The sequence below is a fragment of the Suncus etruscus genome, chromosome 7, assembly GCF_024139225.1.
Source record: "Suncus etruscus isolate mSunEtr1 chromosome 7, mSunEtr1.pri.cur, whole genome shotgun sequence".
In the NCBI taxonomy this organism is placed as follows: domain Eukaryota; kingdom Metazoa; phylum Chordata; class Mammalia; order Eulipotyphla; family Soricidae; genus Suncus; species Suncus etruscus.
The window spans coordinates 71,324,678-71,342,477 of NC_064854.1; the positions used below are offsets into that span (position 1 = coordinate 71,324,678).

General features: G+C 36.4%; 1 non-coding gene across 1 annotated transcript; it reads right to left on the minus strand.

Moving 5' to 3' along the window:
- Window positions 1-15,944: 15,944 nt before the first annotated feature.
- On the minus strand, window positions 15,945-16,051 carry LOC126015118 (U6 spliceosomal RNA). Its single transcript, XR_007498013.1, has one exon. It is a non-coding gene; the product is annotated as a U6 spliceosomal RNA (small nuclear RNA).
- Window positions 16,052-17,800: the final 1,749 nt, after the last annotated feature.

A 17,800-nucleotide genomic window follows, 5' to 3' on the forward strand; every position in this document is an offset into this window, starting at 1 on the left:
TCTTTAAGATGATAACCCCAATATATTTTCTCTGTTCTTCCAATCCTAGAGTGAGAGTTGATAAGGTGTGTACTTTCTTAACTACTGTCTCTGGACTACCTTGGTTTCTTTCAGTTACATATTCAGTTAGAATAGAAGTTATTTGCTTAAACTAATTTATTCTTTTCCACTGATACAACAGAATATAACCAAAATTCAGAGTACTTTTGCTTGTTCCATACTGCATATAGCCTTATATTTTGCTATATATAATTTTCCTACTTCTAGTTATTCTGAAATTTTCTAAAGTTATTGATCATTTTAATATTGACATAGTATCTAGCTTTCTCAATTATTTTATGTTCCATTATGTTTTCCTAGAAATATTTAATTCACAGGCTTATAAATATATATAAAATAACAATAAAGTGCATAAAATATTTCACTCAATATTAATTTATAATTTTTCCTTTCTTTTCATTGTCAATCTTTTTTGTTGTTGTTTTTGGGTCACACCAGAGGCACTTAGGGATTACTCCCTGGCTCTGCACTCAGGAATTACTCCTGGCAAGCTCAGGGGACCATATGGGATTCCGGGAATCCAATCAGGGTCTGTCCTGTGTTGGCCGTATGTAAGACAAACTCCCTACCTCTGTACTATCTCTCTGGCCCTCATTGTCAATCTTTTAATAGATATTTTTATAATTCATTCCTCTAAAACTTTCATTGGTCTTTAAAATCTGCTTGTAGCTAGGTTTTTAGTTTGTAAGGACTAAGGATGCAGCATCTAGGACCATCTGGGCCAGCCTTGCAGTGCTCATGAGCATCTTAGACTACATTTCAGTGATAGTTGGAGTCCATAGGATAATCTAATTGAATTTCTGACTCCAGTATTATCGCCCCACTATATTTTTGTTGTTTGTTTTTGATTTGGGGTCACACCTGGTAGTGCCCAGGGGTTACTCCTGGCTCTATGCTCAGAAATCGCTCCTGGCAGGCTCGGGAGATAATATGGGATGTTGGGATGCAAACAACCATCTTTCTGCATGCAAAGCAAATGCCTTACCTCCATGCTATCTCTCTAACCCCCTACTATACTTTTAATTGCTTAATATAATTTGTTCTCACTTTAGGGATGAAAAAAATGTTTTGCAAAATAATATCTTTATTTAAACACCATGATTACAAACATGATTGTAGTTTTGTTTCAGTCATAAAAAGAACACCTCCTTCACCAGTACAACAGTTCCACCACCAATGGCCCACCACCACACTGCCTGTATTTGAGACAGGCATTCTGCCTCTCTCACTCATTAACATTGTCATGATAGTTTTAACTTCATTATATTTTTCTATTCAATATAGTATGATTACTAACATATGTTATATATAATATATATTATGCTACATCGATATAGTAAGATTATTAATATATGTTTTTCCATACACTTTTTAAGGTTTTTACTTACCCTAAATTTTTTAAGTTTCTCCTTCCTTCCTTCCTTCCTTCCTTCCTTCCTTCCTTCCTTCCTTCCTTCCTTCCTTCCTTCCTTCCTTCCTTCCTTCCTTCCTCCCTTCCTTTCTTCCTTCCTAATTCCCTTTTTTATATCAGCCAATTTCTCTATTTTACTTGTCAATGCTTACTTTAACTTGCAAATGTAAATTAAAAAGTATTATTTTAGGTAGTACTCTGGAATTTGAAGACTAAACTGGTTAGCATCTTTGTGCATTCTTTAACCCACACATTGATAAATAAGATATCAAAGAAGCAGATAATAAATATTTTAGTTTTTTTAAGATATAGGGTGTTTTTGTAGTAACAACAGTCATTTAGGATGGAAACTGCATAGGAACTAATCAACAGAAGTAAGCAATGTTCTAATAAAACATTACTTACAAAACTATACTAAACTCAGTGAGAGAAATTTGAAACCACAGAATATAAATTTACATCCCCCCAAAAATGTTTAAGTCCTCAATTCCAGTATATAACTTTATTTGGAAATGAATTTTTGAAGATACAATCAAGTTAACATGAAGATATTCTGAATAAGGATATACCCTAATTCTAATGACTGATATTTCCATAAGTAGATTATTTGGAAATAGAGACATTCTTACAGAAGGGAAAGAAACTGATGAAGAGTGAGTGAAGCAAAAAATTGAAATGATGCTACTATTAACCCAGGAAAACCCCCTAGCATTGCTGGCAACTATCAGATCTCAGAGAAAAAGAATTCTCCAGAGTATCTGGAGGGAGAAAATCCTCAGTTTTGAATTTCTTAGCTCCAGAATATTAAAGAATGTATTTTTAGTGTCTAACAATAAGATGGAAAAATGATATATACAATGTTTTGTGCAAAGCTTGCAGTTTGATAACACCTGTCATAAATGTGAATGCTTAACCCTGGTTATTACAACCTGTTTGCAATGGTCATTCAGATATTTCCAGAAAATACAGCTGTATATTTTTTTAAATTCTACACATTTTATTTATTGTTTTACATTAGCATATATTTAGATTTTTTATATTTACATTAACTTACTATATTTCTTTAAATTTCTAAATAACTTGAACCATCTTGTTCTGCCTCACAAATTGAGGGGGAAATAATGGAGGGCACTAAGACCAAACAATCATATGAACATTGAGTAGAAATAAAAAATGATCAGATTTAAACTCCAAATCCAAAGCCAACTACAACAGAATCGATACCCAATCTACAATAAGCTAGACACAGAAAGGACCACTTACAGCCCTGGGGGGGGGGCGGAATGAGGGGCCATGTTCGCATGCTGGGAACAGGGGTGGAATGAGGACAACATTGGTGGTGGGAATGCCCCTGATTCAGTGTCACTATGTACCTAAAATACTACTGTAAAGGATTTGTAATCCACTTTGGTCAAAATAAAAATTATTAATAAAAAAAATTCTAGGGGGCCGGCGAGGTGGCGCTAGAGGTAAGGTGTCTGCCTTGCAAGCGCTAGCCAAGGAAAGATCGTGACCACGGTTCGATCCCCCGGCATCCCACATGGTCCCCCCAAGCCAGGGGCAATTTCTGAGCGCTTAGCCAGGAGTAACCCCTGAGCATCAAATGGGTGTGGCCCAAAAAACAAAAAACAAACAAAAAATAGTATTTATGGAATTCTTACCTTTTTAAATAATTTTTATAAAATACTTATTGAATACCAGATAATAGCACAGAAATTATGCTATTATAATAATCCTTATTTTCAGAATATATTTAATATTTTTGGCATTTTCTTTGTCTTAAATAGAATAGTTAAATTTTTTCTTTTATTTGTTTTTGTTTTGTTTTGTTTTGGGCCACTCCATGACACTCATGGGTTACTACTTCTGGCTATGCACTAAGAAATTGCTCCTGGCTTTGTGGGACTATATGGAACACCGGGAATTGAACCCAGGTCCATCTTGAGTCAGCCACATGCAAGGTAAATGCCCTACTGCTGCGCTATTGCTCCGGCTCTTAAATTATTTTCTTTTAATAAAGATTCACTAATTCTTGGAAACTAGTTTTTATTTCTGAAAAACAATTTCATCTAAATATGTATGTAGGTTAACAGTTTCTCCAATTTCTTCTGATTTTTGTTATTACAATAGATAACAGTCCATTGGTGACCTTGTATCTAACTGCTTAAGATATCTTGGGCAGATAGATTCACTGGATGTGTCTGATTGAGGATTTCATTTACATAGCAAGCATGGTAAGTACTCAGTTTTCGGTGGTCTTTTAAGAATTTGAGACAAAGGATTATAAGGAAACATTTTCTGTGAAAGTAGAAGACTTAAAATTAAAAATGTATTAACTGGGGCCAGAGAGATAGCATGGAGGTAAGGCGTTTGCCTTACATGCAGAAGGTCAGTGGTTCAAATCCCGGCATCCCATATGGTCCCCTGAGTCTGCCAGGAGCAATTTCTGAGCATAGATCCAGAAGTAACCCCTGAGCACTTCTGGGTGTGACCAAAAACAAAAACAAAAACAAAAAAATGTATTAACTATATAAGAAATCTATAAATGTCAACACTATTGTAGACATGTTATCTAAACAATAACTTGAAAACTAATAAAAAATAACCAAAAGGGATTTTTTTTTTTTAGTTTTTGGTTACACTCGACAGTGCTCAGGGGTTACTCCCGACTCTATGCTCAGAAATCGCCCCTGGCAGGCTTGGGGGACCATATGGGATGCCAGAATTTGAACCACCATCCTGCATGCAAGGCAAACGCCTTACCTCCATGCTATCTCTTCGGCCCCAGAATTTTTAAAAAGGATCAAAAATAGTATTCTGAGGAAGTTGGGAGAGTGAAATCAAAGGTTATAGTAAAAGTGACTAGGATTTCTGGGAGAATGTGTAAGATTAAATTAAATTGTATTAAATGAGGTTGAGTGAGTTTCATTGAGAAGGTGCTATCTAATAAGGGAGGTATGAATGATCACATTAGCCAAATGAACAAACATGTAAAAAGAAAAACATTCTAGTCAGAAAAACATGCAGATTAAGTTCTTAGCCTACAAATTCTTACTTTGGTGGAGAAATAATTTTATATTTTCTAAATTTGAGTAATAAGTTTGGGGGTCTTACCTGGAGTTGTTCTTGGCTGCTATTGGTTCTGTAGGAGTTGTTCTGGGTTACTATTGATTATTATTTCCTGGTAGTCAACTGGGGAAACATTCTCCTTGCCTGAGGCAATAGTGAACAGAAGTAGACCCTTGTTAGCCAACAGTTTCATCACAGCTAACACCAGAACTGGGATATGAAAACATGGATCTAATTATAAAAACTTGAATGTGAAAGTACTGTGTTCTGTGGACCCTCACAAAGCAGTGGCAGCCCCACGAAGAGACTCTGGGTCTCATAGCACCACATCAGATGTCAAATTCACTGAGACTCAAAGGGCCTTTAGCGCTTTCAACACATCATGAAGCTACAGTAGGGATATGACCTGAAGAGGAGAAGCTGTTCTCAGAATCTTCTGCACCTGAGTCACTCCTTAAAAAATAGCAGTCTTGTCCTGCTGCCTCTTAATGCTTCAGTTTCTGGACAAGAGAGAAACCCTTTTTAACATTTTTCTAGGTTACACTCTTGATCCTATTTGCATCGTTCACTAACAGCTCTTTTGCTCTATTCTGTTTTGAAACAGGTAAATTGCATCTATAATATGAATGAAAAGATTTATTTCCATAGATTTTCCATGATCCTTTTCTACACTTTTTACATATTTAATACTTTGTGGTAGTATCTTTGTTTGCATAGGTCTAGTAAAATGGGATATCTTACTGAAAGGTGGTAAAGGGTTCCCTGTATATTACTCCCAAGAACTCCAAACTTCAAATATGGCAGGTGCGTCTTTTATAACCCTGAATATTTGTCATATTGACTTGACTTAAGCTTCAGTTGCTCTGGGATTGGCCTTACAACCCCAAAATGTGGGACCCATCAAAGGCCTTCAATTGACACTGGGACAGGCTTTGTGCTACCCTGACATTTAAATGGGATATGATAGAGCCAAAGAGCTCAAATGTAATGCCGGGTTTTTCTTCTCAATCTTTCTCTTTTTCAAAAACATAGTTAAGGACCATAGTTACAAAAATACCCCTAGTTCAATTTCAGTCATCGAATTTATACCATCATATATACCAGTGTAACCTTCCCGACACAAATGTTCTCCATTTCCCTCCTCCCCTACTCCCTAATTTTTCTAATTTTTCTCTCTCACTATTATTGTCATGGTAGTTGTTGGTGAAGTTATTTCTCTAAGTGTGCTCACTACTCTTCGTAATAAGCTTCATATCATGGCTTTCCAGCTCTTATCTCTGTTTCCTCTGAATAATATTACCATACTGTCTTTTACTTTTCTTAAATCTCACAGATTAGTAAGACCATTCTGTGTCCGTCTCTCTCTCTCTGACTCATTTCACTAAGATAATAGTCTCCATTTCCATCCATGTATAGGCAAATTTTATGACTTAATTTTTTCTAACAGCTGTGTAGTATTCCATTATGTAGACCAGGGGTCTTCAAACTATGACCCGCCACATGCGCCCGCAGAGGAGTCTGGTCTGGCTCGCCAGCAGTGAGCACTGTTTGGTTGCCAAGATACCTGCCAGCATATACAGTCAGTGTCACGGTTTCTCAGGGATGACGTCAACCGCCTCCGTCCATGAAATGTTGTGAGCTAGGAGGGTGGGCGTGAGGGCGATGTTGAAGGGACACTGATGCGCCCTTGTGCCTGGCGCTTGGCACACCCATTGCTGATGACGTCACGGGAGGGCGCTGGACCCCGCTTGGCGAGGAGTACCACATGTGGGTGACTATATGATGTAAAAAGGCGCCTCCATCCCCAGGCAACGTGGTGTCTGTGTGCTGTGCCTGCCTGTCAGTGAGGTTTTCCTCCACTCCCTCCACTGCCAAAGGTCAGTCAAAAGTGCCATAGAAATAAATTTTAGCCAGATGGGGGGGTTCTGCCCGATTGGGCTGTGGGTGACTCATATGAAAATTCCCCTTTGAGGGTGGTGAGGCATTTAGTACTGAAATCAAAGTTAGGGGGTGGGCGGTGGTTGGGAGGTTAGGGGTTTGGTGCTGAATTGCCCATGTGGAAAATTAGGGGTTCTATGCTGAAGCATTTTAAAGGGGTTACATTGAAAATTTTATATGCATTTTGCAATTTCCTTTCAGTGTTCACATGCTGATTCCGAAAATATCAATTTGGGCATCACAGGGAGATATAACTGAACTATCAGGGACTGAGCTGGTCTGCTTAGAAAAGCCTTCAAAGAATAAGTGTTCACATCAGGGACTAATGGGGGTTCACACACTGTGTATATATACACACATATTTGTATTTCACTAATATCAATTTGTAATCCCTAGGAAACAATGATGTCAAGAAAAAGAAAAATTGACAGTGAGTGTAGGATATTCAAAGAACAGTGGACTTATGATTACTTTTTTATGCAGTACAAAGAAAAAGCTGTGTGTCTGATATGCCAGAATATAGTTGCTGTGTTCAAAGAATACAATTTGCGACGCCACTATCAAACTCAACATAAAGATAAATATGATTGTTTGGTTAGAGAAGTGAGAAAAGATAAAATATCACAACTGAAACATACACTGACAACTCAGCAAAATACTTTTGTGAAGCAGAAGCAGTTAAATACTTCCTCACTGTGGGCAAGTTTTCAAGTTGCCAAGCTAATACCGCGCAATGGCAAACCATTTGTGGAGGGAGAATTTGTTAAAGAATGCCTTATTTCTGTTGCCAAAGAGATGTGTCCAGAGAAGGCCGATTTATTTAGTACAGTGAGCCTTTCAGGAGTTACAATGACACGAAGGATTGAATAAATGGGAGAAATTTTGCTTCACCATTTGCAAAACTCTATAAAGAAACTTTGCTATTTTTCCTTGGCACTCGACAAAAGCAATGATGTTCATGATTCTGCCCAACTTCTCATTTATATGCATGGGACAAATGAGTATTTTGAAGTCACAGAAGAGCTTGCTGCACTGCAAAGTATTAAAGGTACAACCACAGGAGTGGATATATTTGAAAAGGTTTGCCAAACTGAATGGTTTGGAGCTGGACTGGGCTAAACTAGTCAGTGTAACAACTGATGGTGCTCCTAGCATGGTGGGGTCTAAGAGAGGAGTAATTACTCACATTACACAAGAGATGGACAAACATAACCATCCTCATCCAATTGCCATACACTGCCTCATCCACCAACAAGCGCTGTGTTGTAAATCACTAAAGTGGGACTCTGTTATGAAAATTGTGGTACCTTGTGTTAATTACATTAGAACTCATGCACTAAACCACAGACAATTTCAGGAATTTCTAACTGAGGTAAATGTTGCCCATGAAGATGTTCTGTACCACACAGAAATTTGTTGGCTGAGTAGAGGGAGAGTTTTGAATCGTTTCTATGACTTACTTCCGCAGATTACAGCTTTTCTACTTTCAAAAAAACAAGAAGTACCAGATCTTAATGATGCAGAATGGAAATGGTACCTTGCCTTTCTGACAGATATAACAGAGCTACTCAACAGTTTCAATCTGCAACTTCAAGGAAAGGGGAAGGTCATCTGTGATATGGCATTGCATGTGAAAGCACTTGAAGTAAAATTAGGCCTTCTCATCAAACAAGTACAGGAGGAAAACTTCAGTCATCTCCCAGCAACTCAAAACCTGTCAGCGGACAAACCATTGGTTGCATTCCCAAAGGAAACATGTCTGGCTTCACTAGAATTGTTGCAAAAGGAGTTTCAATTTAGATTCAAAGAGCTTCATCTCCATGAACAGGACATACAGCTTTTTCATAACCCATTTTCTGTTGAGATTGAAAATGTCCTTACAATTTACCAAATGGAACTGGCTGAACTGCAGAATTGTGACTCTCTGAAAGACGCATTTAAGTCAAGTAACCTTTTGAGTTTCTATGCATCCCTACCCTCTGAGACATATCCAAATATCAGGAACCATGCACTCAAAATGGTAACCATCTTTGGTAGCACTTATGCCTGTGAACAGACTTTTTCAAGAATGAAACATCTGAAATCTCCAACCAGATCAAGATTAACTGATGCCCACTTGCATCACTTGTTACGGCTGGCAGTGACAAATATGGATCCGGACATTGACCATCTCATTAACCAAAAGCAGGCCCACAGTTCCCATTGAAATACTGGTGCGTGATCTGTTTATTTATAAATGGTTTTCATTTTATTTATATAAGATATGTGCAGTGTGAGTAGGAATTAGTAGCTCATATAGTCCGGCCCTCCAGCTCTCTAAGGGACTGTAATCTGGCCCCCACTTTAAGAAGTTTGAAGACCCCTGATGTAGACAGACCACGGTTTCTTTTAGCCACTCATTTTTTGTTGGGCATCTGGGCTGTTTTCAAATTCTGACTATTGTAAATAGCACTAAGATGAAAATAGGAGTACAGAGGGCATTTTTAATATGTTTTTGTGTTCCTAGGGTATATCCCTGGTAATGGTATTGCTGGATCAAATGGGAACTCAATATTTATTTTGAGGAATATCCATATTGTTTGCCATATAGGATGGACCAGATGGCATTCCTGCCAGCACTGAATGAAAGTTTGTTTCTCTCTTCATCCATCCCAGCATTAATTTTTTTTTTGATATGTGCCAGTCTCTGTGGTATGAGATGGTACTACAATGTTATTTTTATTTGCATCTCCCTGATGATTAGTGATTTAGAGAATTGTTTTATGTGCCTTATTAAGATCTGTATTTCTTCTTTGAGGAAGTGTCTGTTCATTTCTTCTCCCCATTTATGATGGGATTACTGTTTTTCTTGTTAAGATCTGTCAGTACCTTGTATATATTTTAATTAGGCCCTTATCTGATTGGTATTGGTGAGTATATTTTGCCATTTTATTCCCAGTCACTGTTTTAAGTGCAGAAGTTTCTCATTTTAATGTAGTTCCATTTGTTTATCTCTGCTTCCACTGGTTTGGACTGTGGTGTTCCCTCCTTTAAGTTGTCTTTAGTCTCCATGTCATAGAGTGTTTTGTCTATATTTTCTTCTAAATACTTTCTAGTTTCAATTCTGATATTAAGGTCTTTAATCCATTTAGATTTGTTTTTGACCTTTATGCATGGTGTAAAGTGTGTGTCCTGAAATGACATCCACTAACTAGAAAAAAGTGGGGGAAATCTATCCCAAGACCTAGAAGACCTAGAAGAAGGACCTCTGGGATTAGGCAAACTAAAATTCTGGCATGAAGTCTGCAGTTGAAAAATACCTTTCTTGGGAAAGATTACTTTGCTGTAATCTAAATCTAGTTTAAAAGTTACTATCCCAGCTCTTACTGCATCTATTTTCCTCCAGCAGTATCCCCGGATTCACTCCTGCCCTCTGTTCTGCCTGCATTTGATTAGACCTCCTCCTCCTCCTCCTTCTTCTTTCTTCTCCTTCTTCCTTAACCTTCTCCTCCTCCTCCTTCTTCCTTCTCCTTCTTCTCCCTTAACCTTCTCCTCCTCCACTTCCTCCTCCTCCTTCTTCTTTCTCCTTCTTCTCCCTTAATCTTCTCCTCCTCCTCCTCCACCTCCTCCATTTCCTCCTCCTCCTTCTTTTTCCTTCTCCATCTTTCTTAACCTTCTCCTCCTCCTTCTTCCTTCTCCTTCTTCCTTAATCTTCTCCTTCCTCCTCCTCCTCCTTCTTCCTTCTCCTTCTTTCTTAACCTTCTCCTCCTCCTCTTTCTTCTCCTCCTCCTCCTTCTCTTCCTCACCCTCCTACCCCATCTTTTCCTCTTCTTCCTCCTCCTTCCGCTCTCCCTCCTCCTTCTTTCTCTTATTGTTCCTCCCCTCCTCCTCTATTTTCCTCCTCCTCCTTCTCTCCTTCCTCCTTTTCCTTTTTCTTCTCCTCCTCCTCTGCCTTTTTACCCCTTTCTTTTCTTCCTTTTCCTCCTCCTCCTCCTCTCTGTTTCTGTCTCTTGTTTTCTTTTAGACATAGTAGTTTGCAATATTGCAACTGAAGGGGTACATGCATCTCTCTCTTTTTTTATTTTATTTGAAGACAATGATGCAAAGAAAGAGCAAGGTGAAGTTACAATGGGAAGGAAATCACCCATCAACAGTATTCCCAAAAGAAATAAACTTGCTGACTCCTTAATTTTGAATTTTCAGCCAAAAAAATTAAGAAAACTAAAACAAAACACATGCACAATTTTCTTTGTCCCTCAAGTGCCCAGATTGTAGTACATTATAACATTTCTTAGCAGTGCACAAAGTAATCTAAAGCCACAAAATTTATGTAACTCCTTTAACATTAAAGTCTATAGTATTGTTGACACAGTTGATCATAATACATTATTTTATTATGGATGAGTCAAAGGAGCACAGCAAAGATGGTGTTAGAGAGGCAATTGTTCGCATATCTCTTTATCTTCTTTCAGCACCTAGTTTTGTTTAGCAATCATTTCCAACTATTGTTGTCATAAGGATCCCCTCTCTGCCCTTCCTGCAATTTTCTTTTGTTAGTGGCAAGCACTTCCCATGGACTAGTCCTCCTGCCTTTGTCTATTACCCCTGGATATTATCACCACAATATCTATTTTTTATACTCCACAAATGTATGATCATAGTTTAGTCTATTCTCTCCTCTGACTCATTTCACTAGCATAATATTCTACCTATTCATCCATCCATGTATAAACAAATTTATGTCTTTATTTTTTTCCCTAACAGCTGTGGCAGTATTCCATTGAGAAGATGTATTATTCTGTCTTTATTCACTCATCTGTTCTGGGCACTTGTATTATTTTCACATGAGGTCTATTAAGACTATGCTGCAATGAACATAGGAATGCAAAGATTTTATCTTTATACTATTTTGGGGGCCGTGGGGTATATTCCTATGAGTGATATTACAGAGTCATGCGGAAACTCAATTTCTAGATTTTTGAGGAATATTTGTATTATTTTTAAAATGTCTGGAATTTCCACCAGTCTACATTCCCACTAGCAGTGAATGAGAGCCCCTTTCTTCCTGAATCCACACCAACACTGGTTGTTCTTGTTCTTTGTGATGTGTGCCTGACTCTTTGGTGTGATATGGTACCTATTTTTTGTTTTGATTTGAATCTCTCTGATTCAGTCTCTCTGATAATTAGTAAGATGGAATACTTTTTATGTGTATTTCACTGTCTATATTTCTTCTTTGAGGAAATGTCAGTTCATTTGTTTTCTTCAATTTTGAATAAGGATACATGCTTGTTTTCTTGCTAAGCTCTACCAGTGCCTTGTATATCTAAGATATTTCCCCTTATCAGATGGTTATTGGCTGAATGGTTTCTTTCATTATGTGGGTATTTTTTGTATCCTAGTCATGGTTTCTTTTGAGATGCAGAAGTTTTTTTAATTTAATGTAGTCCCATTTGTTTATTTGCTTTCATTTGCTTGTCCAATAGTGTTTCATCCTTGAATATGCCTTTAGCTTCAATATCAGGGAGTGTTCTGCATATGTTTTTCTCTATGTACTTAAGGGCACGAATCTGATATATTTTAGTACATTTTGATTTTACTTGTATATGGTATTAAAGAGAGGTCAAAAAAGAGAGAGGTCTCAGTTCACTGAGTTCACTTTTGTGCATGTAGTTAACCAATTTTCCAAACAGCACAAGTTGAAGATGCTTTCTTTGCACCACTTCATATTTCTTGCTCTTTTATCAAACAGTAGTCACTCATATATCTGAGAGTCAGTCTCAGAAAATTCAAATTTACTCCATTAATCTGAGTGCTTGCCTTTACCCCAATACCATACTGAAATGGCAATTATTGTCAGTACTTTATTGAATAGAAGTGGAGAGAGGGGGCAAACTTGTCTTATGCCAGATCTTAGGGGAAAGACTTTTTAGTTTTTCACCATTGGGAATAATGTTTGCCGTTGACTTGTATTAAATTGAGCTGATGCTATTGTGGAATGGTCCTTCAGGTCCAGACTTGGGAGAGTATTTATCGTGAATGGGTGCTGAACTTTATTAAATGCATTTCTGCATCAGTTATATGATCACAGGTTTTTTTTTCTTTAATTACTATGGTATATTATACTGATTGACTTATGTATATTAAACCATCCTTGCATTCCTGCAATGAATTCTATTGGGTCATAGACTATAAATTTTTTGATAATTTGTTGGACTCTATTTACAAGTATTTTGTTGAAGGTCTTTGCATCTGCATTCATCAAGGATATAAGCCTGTAATTCTATTTTTGTTGGTATTTTTGTCTGTTTTGTATTGGGATAATATTATTCTCATATAAAAACCACTTATGAACATTTGTTTTCTTTAATTTTCTGGAAGAGCCTGAAAAGGGTTGGCAGTAGATCCTCTCTAAATGTTTGAAAGAGATGTGGAGTATCTGCCATGTCAGTACCTTGTATATTTTTTAATATTAGCCTCTTATCTGATGGGTATTTGGTGAATAATTTCTCCTATTCTGTAAGTGGCTTTTCTATCATAGGCACTATTTCCTTTGAGATGCAGAAGCTTATCAGCTTAATATTTTCCTATCTGTTTATCTCTGCTTCCACTTGTTTGGAGAGTGCTGTTTTCTTCTTGAGATGCCTTTAGTTTTAATGTTATGGAGTGTTTTACTTACGTGTTGTTCTACATACCTTACTCTTTCAGGCCTGATATCAAGGTCTTTAGTCCATTTGGATTTGAACTGTTTTCATGGTGTTAGATGGGGGTCTGAGTTCACTTTTTTGTAAGTGGCTAACCAGTTGTGCCAACACATTTGTTGAATAGGCTTTCCTTGCTCCATTTTGGATTTTTTGTCCCTTTTTCAAAGATTATTGTATGTTTGGGGAACATTCTCTGAATACTCAAGTTTATTGCACTGATCCAAGGATCTGTCTTCATTCAAATACCATGCTGTTTTAATAATTATTGCTTTGTTATACAATTTAAAATTGGGGAAAGTAATGCCTCCATATTCCTTTTCTCAAGGATTTCTTTAGCTATTAGTGGGTGTTTATTGTTCCAAATAAATTTCAGAAGTGTTTGATTCATTTCTTTGAAGAATGTCATAGGTATCTTTAGAGAGATTTCATTAAATCTGTACAATGCTTTGAGGAGTATTGCCATTTTAATGATATAAATCCTGCCAATCTATGAGCAGGATATGTGTCTCCATTTTCTGGTGACCTCTCTTATTTCTTGAAGCAGGCTTTTGTAGTTTTCTTTGTCTAGGTCTTTCACCTCTTTAGTTAAGTTGACTCCAAAGTATTTGAGTTTGTGTGGCACTAATGTGAATGAGATTGCTTTTTTAATGTCTATTTCTTCTCTATCATATTGGTTTATAAGAAGGCCATTGATTTTTGTGTGTTAATTTTGTAGCCTGCCACTTTGCTATATGAATATATTGTTGCTAGAAGCTTTTTGGTAGTCTTTTAGGGTTTTCTAAATATAGTATCATGTCATCTGCAAACAGTGAGAGCTTGACTTCTTCCTTTCCTATCTGGATGCTCTTGATATCTTTTTCTTGCCTAATCACTAGGGCAAGTGCTTCCAGTACTATGTTGAATAGGAGTTGTGAGAGAGCAGTCTTTTTTTGTACCAGATTTTAGAGGAAAGGCTTTTTTAGTTTATCTCCATTGAGAATGTTTGCAATTGGCTTGTGGTAGATGGCCTTCACTGCATTGAGAAAATTTTCTTTTATTCCTATTTTGATTAGCATGTTTTTTTTTTATTATCAAGGATGGGTGTTGGACCTTATGGAGTGGTTTCTCTGCATCTATTGATATGATCATATGATTTTTTTTGTCGGTATGGTGTATTATGTTGGTTGATGGATGGATGTCAAACCAGCCTTGCATTCCTGGGATGAAGCCTATTTGGTCATGTTTCATATACACAATGGAATATTATGCAGTCATTAGGAGAGATGAAGTCATGAAATTTTCCTATATTTGGATGTGCATGGAATATAGTATGCTGAATGGAATAAGTAAGAGGGAGAGAGATAGACACAGAATAGTCTCACTCATCTATATAGTTTTTAAGAAAAATTAAGGACATTATTGTAATAATGCCCAGAGATAAAGAGATGAGGGCTGGAAGTTCTAGCTCACATCACAAAGAGTGTTGAGTGCAGTTAGAGTAGTTAGCTATAATAACTACTCTAACAACTATCATGACTATTTTAATGAGTGAGATAAATAAAATGCCAGTCTTGAATACAGGCAAGTGTTGGAAAGAGGGCAGGGCATCTGTGATGAGAATGTTTCACTGGTTTGAAATGAATTGAAAGAATGTTTGGAAGAATTCACTAGTGAATTCATCTGGGCCTGGACTTATGTTCTGGGAAGGCTTTTGGTTACTATTTAAATTTTCTTTATTTTTTTTATATTCATAATGGCTTTTTATTGTTGCAAAAAATAATACATATTTACTGAAGCTCTTAGAGTAGAAAAAAAGAACTGAGACTTCTGAAATACTGTATGTCTGAAACTCAAATATAATGAATGGTTTAAGTAAAAATTACTTAAAATGGTTTAAGTAAAAATTAATGAAGTATATAACATGTTTAAATTTGTTATAGCACATATAATAGTAGTTTTCAAAACATGTTTTTATAAATAATATCTTTATTTAAGCACCAAGATTACAAACATGTTCATAGCATTTCAATTTTTTGATAGTGATAAGTCTGTTCATATATTCCAGATCATCTCTGTTCCACTTAGTTTAGACTTCTGAATAATTATTCTCCAGTTGTCCCTTTTCCTCCCCCATTAAATTTAATGTATATCATACCTTAATTATATGTTGCATTTAAGGGTGTCAATTCCATTCAAAATTTTTATCTTCATATATGCTATCCTGAAATATATTTTTACTTGATTCCTCAACAAATAAACTCTATTCAGGTACTCTGCCAGTCTGGCACAGTTAGCTTTATGGCTTTCTATTAATTTTTATTTTGTACATAAGCTTTCTTCAATTGTAACTTTTTTCTGATATTTTAAATAAATATTTAAATTTCCATTTTCCTACATGTGAGTTAAAGTCTTCAAATATGTTCAAAAATCCACTTGTAGCAAATATACTGGTGGTGCAAATTTCTAGCCTTAGTTATTTTAATTATGTTTGGAAATATAATTTTTACTTGGTTCTTGGGCCACACATGCCTATGCTAAGTTTTACTCCTGGATCTGCACTTGGATCATTCCTGGCAGTTTTTGGGAGCTTATATGGGACTCCAGGGAACTAACCAGGATTAATAACATGCAAGGTAAATGCCCTACACTTTGTCTTATCACTCTAAGACATGGAAAAATCCATGTATTCTTTTATTATTCTTTATCAGTATCAGTTATCATTTTGTCTTCTCTAGGAAATGTTTTTATTTGCAGTGAAGTTTTCTACATCTTCTTTCTATTAATATTTTTGTCAACTTTTTTTTTTAAATATGGAACGCTTCACAAATTTGCATGTCATCCTTGCACAGGGGCCATGCTGATCTTCTCTGTATCGTTCCAATTTTAGTATATGTGCTGCCAAAGCGAGCACTTTTGTCAACTTTTGTTTCTTTATTTCTTCATAGGTCAGGACATTAACCACTTTCATTTTCTAAATTGCTAACTCAGCATTTTGTCATGATATTGAGAATTCTTTTGTTGTTGTTTTTGTTTTTTGTTTTGGGGTCACAGCCCACAGCACTCCTGGCTCTGCGCTCAGAAGTCACTCCTGGAAGGCTTAAGAGAATCGAACCTGGATCCGTCCCATGTCAGCAGCATGCAAGGCAAATGTCCTATTGTTGTGCTATCGCTCCAGCCTGCTATCTACAATTCTTTTTTTAATGAATGTTTATTGTGGCCAAAGAGAATTACAAATATTTCATCGTAATATTCTAGGTTCATAGTGACAATAAATCAAGGTTATTCCCACCACCAGTGATGTCCTCCCTTCACCCCTGTTCCCAGTATGCATCTGATATCTACAAATCTTAACCAACATATATGGAGTGCTTATTATGTGTTAAAATAGATGAAATAGCCTGATTTTCTTTCTTTTCTTTTCTTTTCTTTTTTGGCTTTTTTTGGGTAGGTGGGAACACAGTGGTCTTAGAATTTTGTACCATGTATCCAACCAAAGGATTTCACAAGCAAAACACACATTCAGTGCTTTGAGCCATCACCCTAACGATAATATATTTTTCACAACTTTATGTATATTATATTGTACAACCAGGGTACCATTTAAAAAACTTAAAAAACTCAAGGATTGTGCAACACATGTTTCTGGTTTGTATTGAACATAACATCAATCTCACTTTATAGATGAGGAAATAAAGATACAGGTGCTAAGTGTATTTCTCTCATGATCACATTGTGAATAAATAGCCAGATCAATTTTAATCACAGCTTGTCATACTTTAATTTTAACATTGTCTCTTCTCCATATTACTGCAGCTTTTCATAACCAGTTCTATTATTTCCAGCAGTTATTTTGTTTGGTTCATTGAAGATTTGATTTTATTTTTATTTTATCATGAATTGCTCTTGTTTAATAGATGTCCTGTCCCTTTTTATCACTTTGAGAATAAATTTTATCTCTTTTCTAAAATTTTCTTGTAGGAAATATATTTTGAAGTTATAGTTATCTCTGAATTTGTTCTACTTTATAATTACAAATTTTATTATCTTTTTTAATATAATTTTTATTTTGATCATAGTGGCTTACATATTGTTGACAATAATATTTTAGGTACATATTTACATAAAATCAGGGGGGATTCCCATCACCAAATTGTCCTCCCTACACCTCCGTTTTTGTCCTACCTCCCATATCCTCTTCCCTCACCCCCAGGGTTGCTAGAATATGTGGTCCCCTCTGTATCTAGCCTACTACTTAGTAGTCTTGCACCTGTTTGGTCCTGGTGCCTCCCTTATTTTCCCCTCTAACTGGGGGGCAGGACTAGCTAGTTCAAGTTACGTGGTTTTGTTTGAAGGAGAGAAAAGTAATAAACTGGAGTAAAAGTCTAATACGCCGAAAATAAGCGGAATTCTTCTAGAGGCTCTCATCATTGGTTTGAGAGATGAAGGAGAGAAAGAAGGTGAAACACTCCACCAGTACAAAAAGAAGTGTCAAATATCCAGTGAGGACTCCAACAATAACGATAAGCACCATAAAAACAAACAAACAACAACAAAACAAAACAAAACAAAACAAAAACACGCCATGGTCTTGATATAAGAAACATGGCATAGTACATAAAGAAAGAACGGAAAGGAAGAGAAAGAATAAGTATAACTGGGG